The sequence below is a fragment of the Suricata suricatta genome, chromosome 17, assembly GCF_006229205.1.
Source record: "Suricata suricatta isolate VVHF042 chromosome 17, meerkat_22Aug2017_6uvM2_HiC, whole genome shotgun sequence".
Lineage (NCBI taxonomy): Eukaryota > Metazoa > Chordata > Mammalia > Carnivora > Herpestidae > Suricata > Suricata suricatta.
In genome coordinates this window covers 37,421,759-37,431,911 of record NC_043716.1, presented here as the reverse complement: position 1 = coordinate 37,431,911, position 10,153 = coordinate 37,421,759, and positions in this window count along the sequence as shown.

Sequence of the window (10,153 nt, the reverse complement as noted above, 5' to 3'; positions counted from 1 at the left end):
CAGGCGGCGGGCGGCGGGGCGGCGAGGCGGGGGTGGGGGGACAGGGGGCTGAGCGGTGCCCGGGACCGGCTCCCCCGGACTTTATATCGGCCCCTGGCCACACCCCCAGCGCCTTCCCAGAGGTGGGGGAGCGGGGGCTCCGGGGGGAGAGGGAGAGGCGGCCGTTAGGGGGAGGGGGCGCTGTCCTGAGTCGCTGCCGCCGCCGCCGCCGCCGCCGCCGCTACAACATCTGAAAGTCCTTTTCTGCCGCAGAAGGAAGCGGCGCAGTTTGGAAGCCGTGGCAGGCGCCGAGAGTGCCTCTGAACCGGAGTCTGGGAGGAGGGAGAAAGAAGAGGAGCCGCAAAAGGGCTGCTCTTTGGCTCCATTCCCCTAGAAAGATTCCTCCCCTACCCCACCAAGGCGGCTGCAGTCTCCCTCCCCACCCCGAGAACGCGACCTCCTAGCCTGGACTCCCGGCTCCGTGGAGCCAAGCCCCTTCCACCCGACCCCAGCGCTTCCAGTCCCAAACACTGGAGACCAAGTCGCGTAAAGTGGGGAAAGGGCAGCACACATCCAACGAGCAACCCAGAAGAACCTGATGGCCCTAAGAAGTTAGTAGGCTTTCTTCCCACTTGCCCTTCCAGCTTCCCCCTCTCCCACACCCCTATCTCCCCAGGGCTCATCTGGTCCTGGCCCTCTGTGCCTTCCTGAGAACTGAATCAACAGAACTCCTGGGGAAGGAGGTCCCAAGCCTCTTCTTCCCTCCTGGATGCTTGCATCTCCTGCCCGACTCCCTCCCAGGAGGAAGATTGACCAGGGAGAATGCCACTCTCCTTTTGCAGATCGTGCATCGCACAACTCCAGGGGGCACCATTTCTCTCCTAGCCCCTTGTACATTTGTATAGCTGTTATGACAGTTTTCCAGCAGATGGCAGTCAAGCATTTCCAGGTAGGGGTGTCTTTTCCTAATTCAGCCAGCACTGCTATTTGGGCTTGCGCCTGGGGCTGGCTAGGCCCTCTGTAAGATCCTGCTGGTGCCTGTTTCCCCCACCCTTGCCTCAGTCCTGCTAGGATTGGGAGGGACCCTACAGTAACATTTGAACAGGGACCTGTCTCCTGGGTTCTCTCTCTGGTCCCCAGTTCCCCAGATACTCATCCATCCTCCCCAACAAAGCCTTCTGCTGTCCTGGAACTGGCTTCGGGGTAAGGGTGCCTGTCAGAGTGTATTTGGTGACCAGCTGTGGATTTGAGGTTGGCGGGGTGGGGGGCGGGGGGAACCTGGCCTAAAATGCTGCAAGGCAGCCAAGCCAAAGTACAGATCAGATCAGAGATTGTCTTCTGGACTCCCTGGACGGCGATCTTTCAGTCTCCCAAGTAGGCCCTCTCCCACTTTCTCCAAGTGTAGACTGTCCAGGGGATAGGAGGAAAACAGGGGCTGGAAGGTGAACTTGTAGGGACAGAACCCAAAAGTTGCAAACCGACGGCACCTACTGGCAACTATCAAGACTGCAGAAGGTCTGGAGAGTTCTGACTGGGTGAGGAGGGAGGGGTGGGGGGAAGAGATTCTGGGATTCTCTCCCTGCTATCTCACAAACTGGGGTCTTTCCGGCTTGGAAAAAGGCAAACAGAGCCAGGCTCCTCACGTCTCTGGGGGAAGCCCAGCCTTCCCCAGGAAACTTCCCCAGCCCTAGCCTCCTCCATCATCACTGAGCCACCAATGTATTGCATGAACTTGGACACCACCCCTCAGAGCTAGAATTGCCTAATTATAAAATGGAGGTACATCATCTCCACCTATCTTGCATCTTGAAGCGCTTGTAGGAATAAAATGGGACCTGAAAGGATGGTTCCAACCCCAATGCCAGACTTGCCTCCTAGATAGCAAACCTGAGAGAGCTAAAGGTGCTGGGACATGGAGGAAGGAGTGCAGGAGAGGCTGAACTGAAGCCAAGAGAAGTACTGGGAGTGAACCATGAGTGCAGGTGTGGGGAATCCAGAAAGGTTTCCAGGTGAGACAGGTGCCCAGACCCCTATCCATCCACTGGTATTCACCACCCCCACCCCCAAACATCACTGTCTGAGATAATTCCAAAGAGGCAGGAAAATAGACATAAGTAGATCATCCAGGCACCTCCCCACCATTCATGCAACACATATGTACTGGACACTGATTGTGCATAGGCTCTGTGCTACATCTGAGGACACAGAGCTGGCTGAGATCGCTCCCTGTCCTCAAGGAGCTCACTGCCTAGTGAGGGGAGACAGGCACACAAATAAAATGAGTCTAAAAAGTGGTGGGTGCCTTTGGAGACATCTATATGGGGTGCTGCGGGGACCCAGACGCACAAGTGGTCAGTTCTACATCCGGGGCATGGAAAGGCTTCATGGAGTATGACTCTTGAGCCAATTATTTTCCATGCTAGAGGAAGGAGCACAGGTGTTAGCATCAGGCCGACCTGGATTCTAATCCCGGCTTTACCACTGGACTTACTGGGGAACCTGAAAAAAATTACTCTTGAGCTTCACTGTCCTTACCTGGAAAATAGGGCTTTGTGATAAGAAAGAAAGAAAGATGGGGAGGGGAGAGAGAGAGAAAGAGTGGCTTGTGCAAATTGCCCACCATACAGTGGGCACTTGATGTTTGCTTCTACTTCTCCCACCCACCTGGAAACTATCACTTCTCCACAGGGCTGGAGAGCCCCTGGCGGCAGGACCTGTGTTCCCCGCAGCAGACGGGAGGTATTCAGAGGACTGGGTTTAGTGTCTCCCCCTGCCCCCCAGGGCTTACTGGTGTCTGGGAGAGGCTACATAAAGGGCACAGGATTTGAAGTCAGAGGACCTGAGTTCAGATTGCAGCACAGCCACTGAAGAGCTATGTGACCTTGGACACACTTATGGTCTTGAAAAGTCAATTTCATCCTTTTTTTGTTTATTTATTTATTTCTGAGAGAGCACAGCAGGGGAGGGGCAGAGAGAGAGCAGAAGACAGAGAATCCAAAGCAGGCTTCAGGCTCCGAACTGTCAGCGCAGAGCCTGATGTGAGGCTCGAACGCACAAACTGTGAGATCATGACCTAAGCCAAAGTCAGGCACTTAACCAACTGAGCCACCTAGGCACCCCTCATCCTCTGTTTTAAAAGGAAAGAAAGAAAGAGAGAGATAATTGGGCTTATCCCACAAGATGGGTTGCAAGAGAAAATGAGATAGTGGCCAAGAAAGGGCTTTGGAACCCAAGAATCAGGGGCACAGATTCTGCTCTTTGGTTTTCTCCACCTGATTGCTGCTCCCTCGAGGCCTGAGCACCACCTGGAACCCCAAGCAGCAGAAACTTGGCCTGCCTGCCATCTTTTCCAGCCCAGGGCTCTACCAGAAAATGAACCTCTGTGGGGCACCTGGCTGGCCCAGTCAAAAGAGCATACGACTCTTGATCTGAGAGTTGTAGGTTCCAGCCCCACACTAAATTACTAAAAGATAAAATAAACTTAAAAAAAGGGAGAGAAAAAAGAAAAACCACCTCTGCCTCCCTCTCGACATCCTTGTCTGTCCCTAAGCTTCTGGACACCCAGGGCACCAGGAAGATGGTCCTGACAGAAGAGTGAGATAAATCCCCACTTTCTGCCCGCTTCTTCCCACCCGTCCCCTGCCTGCTTTGTTGCTTAGAGTCTCATTAGCTCCCTTATTGGTTCAGTTTCAAACCTCTACTGGGTTCAGGCTGGGCTTCTTAGAGAATTGAAAGTCCTGCCCTCAGGGAAACCCCAATCTCATGGGCTTACTCTAGAGAGTATCTTATCTGGTGGAATATGCAAAATACACATAATATGGGGTGCCTGGGTGGCTCCGTTGGTTAAGCATCTGACTCTTGATTTCAGCTCGTTACCATCTCACAGTTTTGTGAGTTCAAGCCCCATGTTGGGCTCTATGCTAACAGGAGATTAGCTGAGGAGATTCTCCTCTCTCTCCTCCTCCCCTGCTTTCACTCTGTCTTGCTCAAAAATAAATAATAAATTTAAAAAACTTTTTTAAAGTACACATAATACTGAAAGCTAACACTAATAACACAAGCCATGTGGTTCTAAATGCTTCACTTATGTACTTCACAACAATCTCACGAAGTAGGAGTTATCATTATCCCTTTTTAAGTTAGGGAAGGGAAAGTAAAGCACAGAAAGGTATGTAACTTACTCAAGGTCACACAACAAGTAGGTAGAAAAACAGGGATCTGAACCCATGTCGTCTGGCTCCAGAGTCTATATGATTAATTCGTGTTTTACAGCCTTCAGAATTCTACTCTATTCTAAATATCCGAGGGAAAAAGACTATGGTACAGAGTGCAAGATTGGTGTAAAGGAAGACAGTGGACGTGGCAATGACATGGAAGTAGGCCCCAGACCTCCCCAATAACTTTGGCTTCCAAGCCCCTCCCGCTGCCTGCCCTGGACTTCCCAGTGTGCCTACACTGAATAGAGGCCTCAGCTCCCTTCCATGTCTGCCGATTCCAGACCGCAGGGCGTCCTCCAGGGGTCGCTGCAGGTGTGCTCTGAGCAATGGCACATCAGTACAGCTGCCTTCTTGTGCACCAGGGCCCCATCCTGGGAAAGAACAGATCAGGAGAGCTAGGATCTCTGCAGAGACCCCATAGTACAGAAAGAAGTCTGGTTCAGAGGCCAGAACCTGGGTCCTTCCCTCAGGACATGTGGCTTGAGAAATGGACACCCAAACAGAGTTTGGGGAGGGGAGAGAGCCCATCTGCAGTTTAGCTGGCCAGGATCCAGTTTCATATCTCTGGTCCAAGCAGGTTGGCCACTTGCCAGCTTTGTGGCCACTTCCCCTTCCTTAGCTTCAGTTTTACCATCTGTAAAATAGCGGAGGAGAACTCACTGAATTGTGAACCCCCTTCCAGCATGGGCAGTCTAGGAATCTAGAACCTCTGGAGTCTTTTTGCCTTGTCCCAGGCCCGATGCCGGCATGGCTCCCAGCCCCCCAGAGTTTGCACTGTTTCCAAGCCAACTGGCACCCACAGAATCACTTTCTCCCTGGTCAAAGAATGTGTGGGAGACAAGCCAAATGAATGATGTTGAGTCCTATGAGAGTTCTGTTACTGCCCAGAGAGGTGATAAGGCTCACTTAAGGGCATACAGCTAGTAATTCACAGAGCCAAGACTTAAGCCAAATATGTTTACTACCTGCTGGAGACTTAGTGGCCCAAGCCATGCTTTCTCTGTTGTCAGAGCACTGCCAGTGAGCCATGGGCTAAGGACTCAAGGAAGGTTGTGGTAGGAGAAGATGAAGGAGATACATAAAACCTGGGAGAATCCATGCAGGTGACACTTGCAAAAGTATAGACACAGAGGGGACTCTGGGAGGAGAGCAACAGATGTGAGGAAGGGGAAATTATAAACTATTTACCCTGACTCCTGTTGAGTCAAAGAGCAGGGTACCTGCTTGCCAAGGTGCCTCTTGGCCTGATAGCTCAGAAACCCAGAATCAGAGTAGACTCTGTGTCCTTCTCCCACAGGACCTCTAGGCCTCTAGGCCCTGCCTCCTACACCCCCAAGCCTGGGGAACAGAGTGCTCCCTACCTCTTAGAAAACTCCAAAGAGATTCTACCAAGGGACTGCTGAACCCAGACTGACCCTTCAAAAGGGTTCCAAGCATAGAGAAGCCCCACAGGGGAGTCCTCAGACTTACCAAAACCCCAGAAAGAGGCTCTGGGATCCAGAGAAATCCCCAATACATGTATACACAGGGGTTCTTACTACCTGGCTGCACACCTCCTCTTTCCACACCACCACTAGGTCACAAGTATCCCCAGTCATGCCTTCTCTGTATCCCCAGACCTCTCTGCTGGTCCCCTCTTCCCATGCCAAGAGCCAGAATCTCCTCATACCCACCTTTATGCCTCCTCCTTTCCGCCTCCCCATCCCTATCCACTTCACCACAGCCTTCCTCTTTTCCTTACTCAGGAGAACATCCTGGCCTAAGGGGCCTCCGAAACTTGGTGGTAACCAGGCATCCCAACCCCATGGGGGAAAAAGTGGGGGAAGGGGCCTCCAGGAAAGGTGAGTGCATCATAAGTTAGGAAGGGGAAAGGGAGCAACTGTGGCCTCCATTTCCTCATCTGCAAAATGGGAATGATACTACACATACCCCATAGGGTTATTATGACAAGCTGTACAGGGTGCTTGTTTTTACCTCATTTCAAATAGATGTGGAAAAACATACTGAGATACCATTTTATATCCACCAGATCGGTTGAAAAAGTTTTAATGTTTATATATTTATTTTGAGAGAAAGAGGGAGCGCATGAATGCCTCATGTGCACAGAGAGCACGGGGTAGGGGCAGAGACAGAGAGAGGAAGAGAGAGAATCCCAGGCATGCCCCGCACTGTCAGCACAGAGCCCAATGAGGGACTCACACAAACTGTGAGATCATGACCTGAGCTGAAATAAAGAGTTGGGCGCTTAACCGACTGAGCCACCCAGGTGCCCCAGATTAGTAAATTTTAAATACTGAGTACCAAGTGTGGAGTAAGGGGACTGTCATCTAATGCCAGAAAGAAAACAACTTTGTACAACTGTGTGGAAACAACCAACAATTCTACCCTGAGACATATACCCACTAGAAGTGTGTGTGTGTGTGTGTGTGTGTGTGTGCGCACACGCGCATGTGCACATGTGTGTGTATTCCAAAACACATATATATTATTCAGAATAGCCAAACACTGGCATCAATAGTAGAACAAATAAATCTATAGTTGAATGAACTTTTGCTATACCAACAACACAGATAAATCACAACTTGAACAAGAGATTACAATTGTAGGATTCTATTTATAAAGAATTCAAAAAGAGGCAAAACTAATCTATGGTTTTAGAAACCAGTATAGGAGTTATTTTGGGAAAGAATGGTGGAAGTAGTTACTAGAAAGGGTCTCACGGGGCACAGGTGATATTTATTATTTAGTTACACAGTGTATTCACCTATGAACATCCGCTCAGCTAAACATTTCTTATTTCTGCACTTTCTGCACGTATGTTGTACTTTAATTTTTTTTAAGAAAAAACTTTTTTGTTTATTTTTTTCAAAGAATGCTGGCTCTCAGGTCAGCTTCCTGGACTGGATTCTTGGCAGTGGATTTCAGATAAGTGAGCACACCTCTCTACACCTTAGCGTCCTCACCTTTGCATTAAGTGACCCTTACGTAGGGTGGCTATCATGATTAAATGAATGAGTATGCGTAAAACGCTTACAACAGTGCCTGCTACATATTAAGTACCCAGTGAGTATTGGTCATTAGCCATGACCAGCCAAGTGAGTGAGATTAAGAGCCTGGAGCCAAAATGCCTGCACTAAAACCTGGATTTGCCATTTACTAGCTCTGTGACTTGGCCAAGTGACATCCTCCCTCTTATCCTTAAATACCCTCAGTTGTAAAGAAGGGCTAATGGCAGCCCAGCCTGATAAGGCTGTATGAGAACCTACAGAAACAATGCATAGAGGCACTTAGCACAGTGCCCTCTTACAGAGTAAGGCTCAATTCGTGTCAACTGTTATTATTATTGATCACCATGGCAACCCTATAAACCCATTTTATAGATAGTGCTCCAAGTAGTAAAAAGACGGGCTTAAGGTCACATGCAACTAAATGTGATTTAAACCCAGCTGTGTGATGATGGAGCCCAGGCTCCAACTGGCACCCCCACACCACCTCCAGAGGCACCATAGCCTTGGAGACTTTTGCCCAAACCCGAACAGCACATCTTCCTCCTGCCAGGCTGCCCTGCTGCAGCGGAAGCTCTTGTCTCCAGTAGCTCCAGCTGTCAGGGTTCTGTGTGCCCAGAGGCTACTGTGCCTGACATGCCTGGCAGGCTCTGGCACCAATCTGACAATTCTGGTGCCCTTGGTTGGGGTGCTGGGGATGCAGCCCAGAGCCCAGCCCTAGCCCCCTGGCTGTGGGAAGAGAGGGTCTCAGAGAGAAGCCACGTTGCCCACCAGGACTTCCAGTTGCCGGGGGCCTCTTCTACTGCAGACTTTCATTTTCCTTGCCCTGAAAGAGGTAAGGGTAGTCTTAAAGATGGCTGGTGAGGACTGGAGAGAATTTGAGGGCAAAGATATAGGACTGTGGGGGTCCGAAGGAAGGACCCAACCTGCCTGGAGCCCCTAATCCACAGAGCCCCCACCTTCTCCTCTCCTGAAACCTGGATTCCTCCCAGCCTCACCCCCTCAGTCCTCACGGTGTCCAGAGGCTTGATGCTTAGAGCCAGTAATCCTCAAGATCTGTGCAGTCTGTTCCTCACCCCCACCCAGTCTTGATGATCTAAAAAGCAGCAGAAGTTGGGCTCCAAGCCAGGGAAAGCCAGACAGCCTGCAATGGAGAAAAATTTGGCCTCAGGTTGGAGTACATAGGCCGTGGGGCAGGGAACTCTGGTCTTGTAGTCATAGCTACGAGTTCAAATCCCCCAGCTTTGTCCTGATTAGCCAGGTACTATGGGCTTGTCACTTTACCACGATGATCCTCAATTTCTTCATCTGTAAAATGGGGATGTCAGTCCCTACTTCACTCCGCAGAGCTGTTGAGGAGGATCAGATGAGGCTACCTATATAACTGTAAGGATATAGATACCTGAAAGCAAATCACCAATTAGTGGTGTCATTATTGTGACCTTTTTTGATTCTAAGAGAGAGTACTGAAAAGGGAAAGGCCAAGAGAGGGTGAGATTGAATATGGAAGACACAGAGATGGAAGGCAGAGAAAGATGAATAGATGTGATGAAATGAAGAGCTTGGGAGGGATGAGGGGGAGATTTATAGACAGATATGAAACCGAAGATCCCATTCCAGACCTCCCCTCTCCATTCATTCATTCATTCACTCATTCGTTCTTCAAATGAAGGAATGAGGCAGTAGCTGCCAAACAGCCCAGGTCTCAGAGCCTGTATCTAGCCAGAGGCCTGCTCCCAGAAGCACCCAAGGGCTCTTACAGGATGATAGACTGGGGGGTGGGGGGGGGGGGGTTCTGTACCTCCAGCCTCACAAACCAAAGTCAGAGGTAAGGGAGCAACTAGCTCCTAGGAATGCCTGTCCCCTCCCTTACTCCCACCACGACCCTCATTAAGAAATGGGAGGGGGACCCAATAGACCTGTGTTCAAAGAAGTAGTTTTTTTGATAGTGTTGCAAAACCCACACATCACAATGGGTGTCAGAAGATCATAGGAACCATTAGGGTGGGACCCAGAAAGAGAGGAGGAACCCCTTCTTTATGGAGGCTTCGTGACAGGCATGGCCAATGGTGACTGAACTCAGTTTCCAGCACCTCTCCCACCCTCTAATCACTGGGGTATCTCCCTAGCAACCAGCCCCCAGCCTCAGGTTACTTAGGGGATTTCCGAAAGCTGTCTCATTAACATTACAAAAGACACCTTTAAGGCTTTCATCACTTAGGAAATTCCAAGTGTTTTAGAAGCTCTGTACCAGGAACAAAGAAAGACCAAATATATATTTCTTATCAAATCACACTTCCCAAGGACAGTCTCTGGGATTTCGGCCAACTTCAGAACTGGGTAGAAAGTGACAGATCCAAGTGACCCCATTCCCCACCACATTAGGAGACATACTGGCTTTCTCACCCCATCCTCCGGCCAGCTCTCTTCCTATTATACCTCTCTCTGAGCCTCAGTTTCCCCATCTGTACAATGAGGAGGTTGAACTTGGTAATCTAAGAACCAGCCTCATTTTAATCTTCTCTCTTCCAAGGAGATCCAACCCTGCTCGTGTCATACCTTCTGGGTATGCCTGTCCTGTTTGGCTTCCTGAATGTCAGGTAAATGCCTATCTGGGTGAGGAATTTCAGGAACTTTGGGAACTCTGGGATGGCAGTGGGTGTAGGACAGGGGAACAGAAGGAAGATTGAGGAGCAATCTTAACGTGGTCTTAACTTGGTCCCTACCTTGCTGCTGAGCCCAGGTGAGACATACGTGAGATGTAAGAGCACCTCACGTATCCATACCCCCAGCTCACCCTATCCTTAGAAGTGATCTGGGAATGGGGCACTTGGGTGGCTCAGTTGGTTAAGCATCTGCCTTCTGCTCAGGTCACAATCTCACGATTCGTGGGTTCGAGCCCTCAGTTGGGCTTTCTACTGTCTGCTGGGAGCCCACTTTGGATCCTCTGTC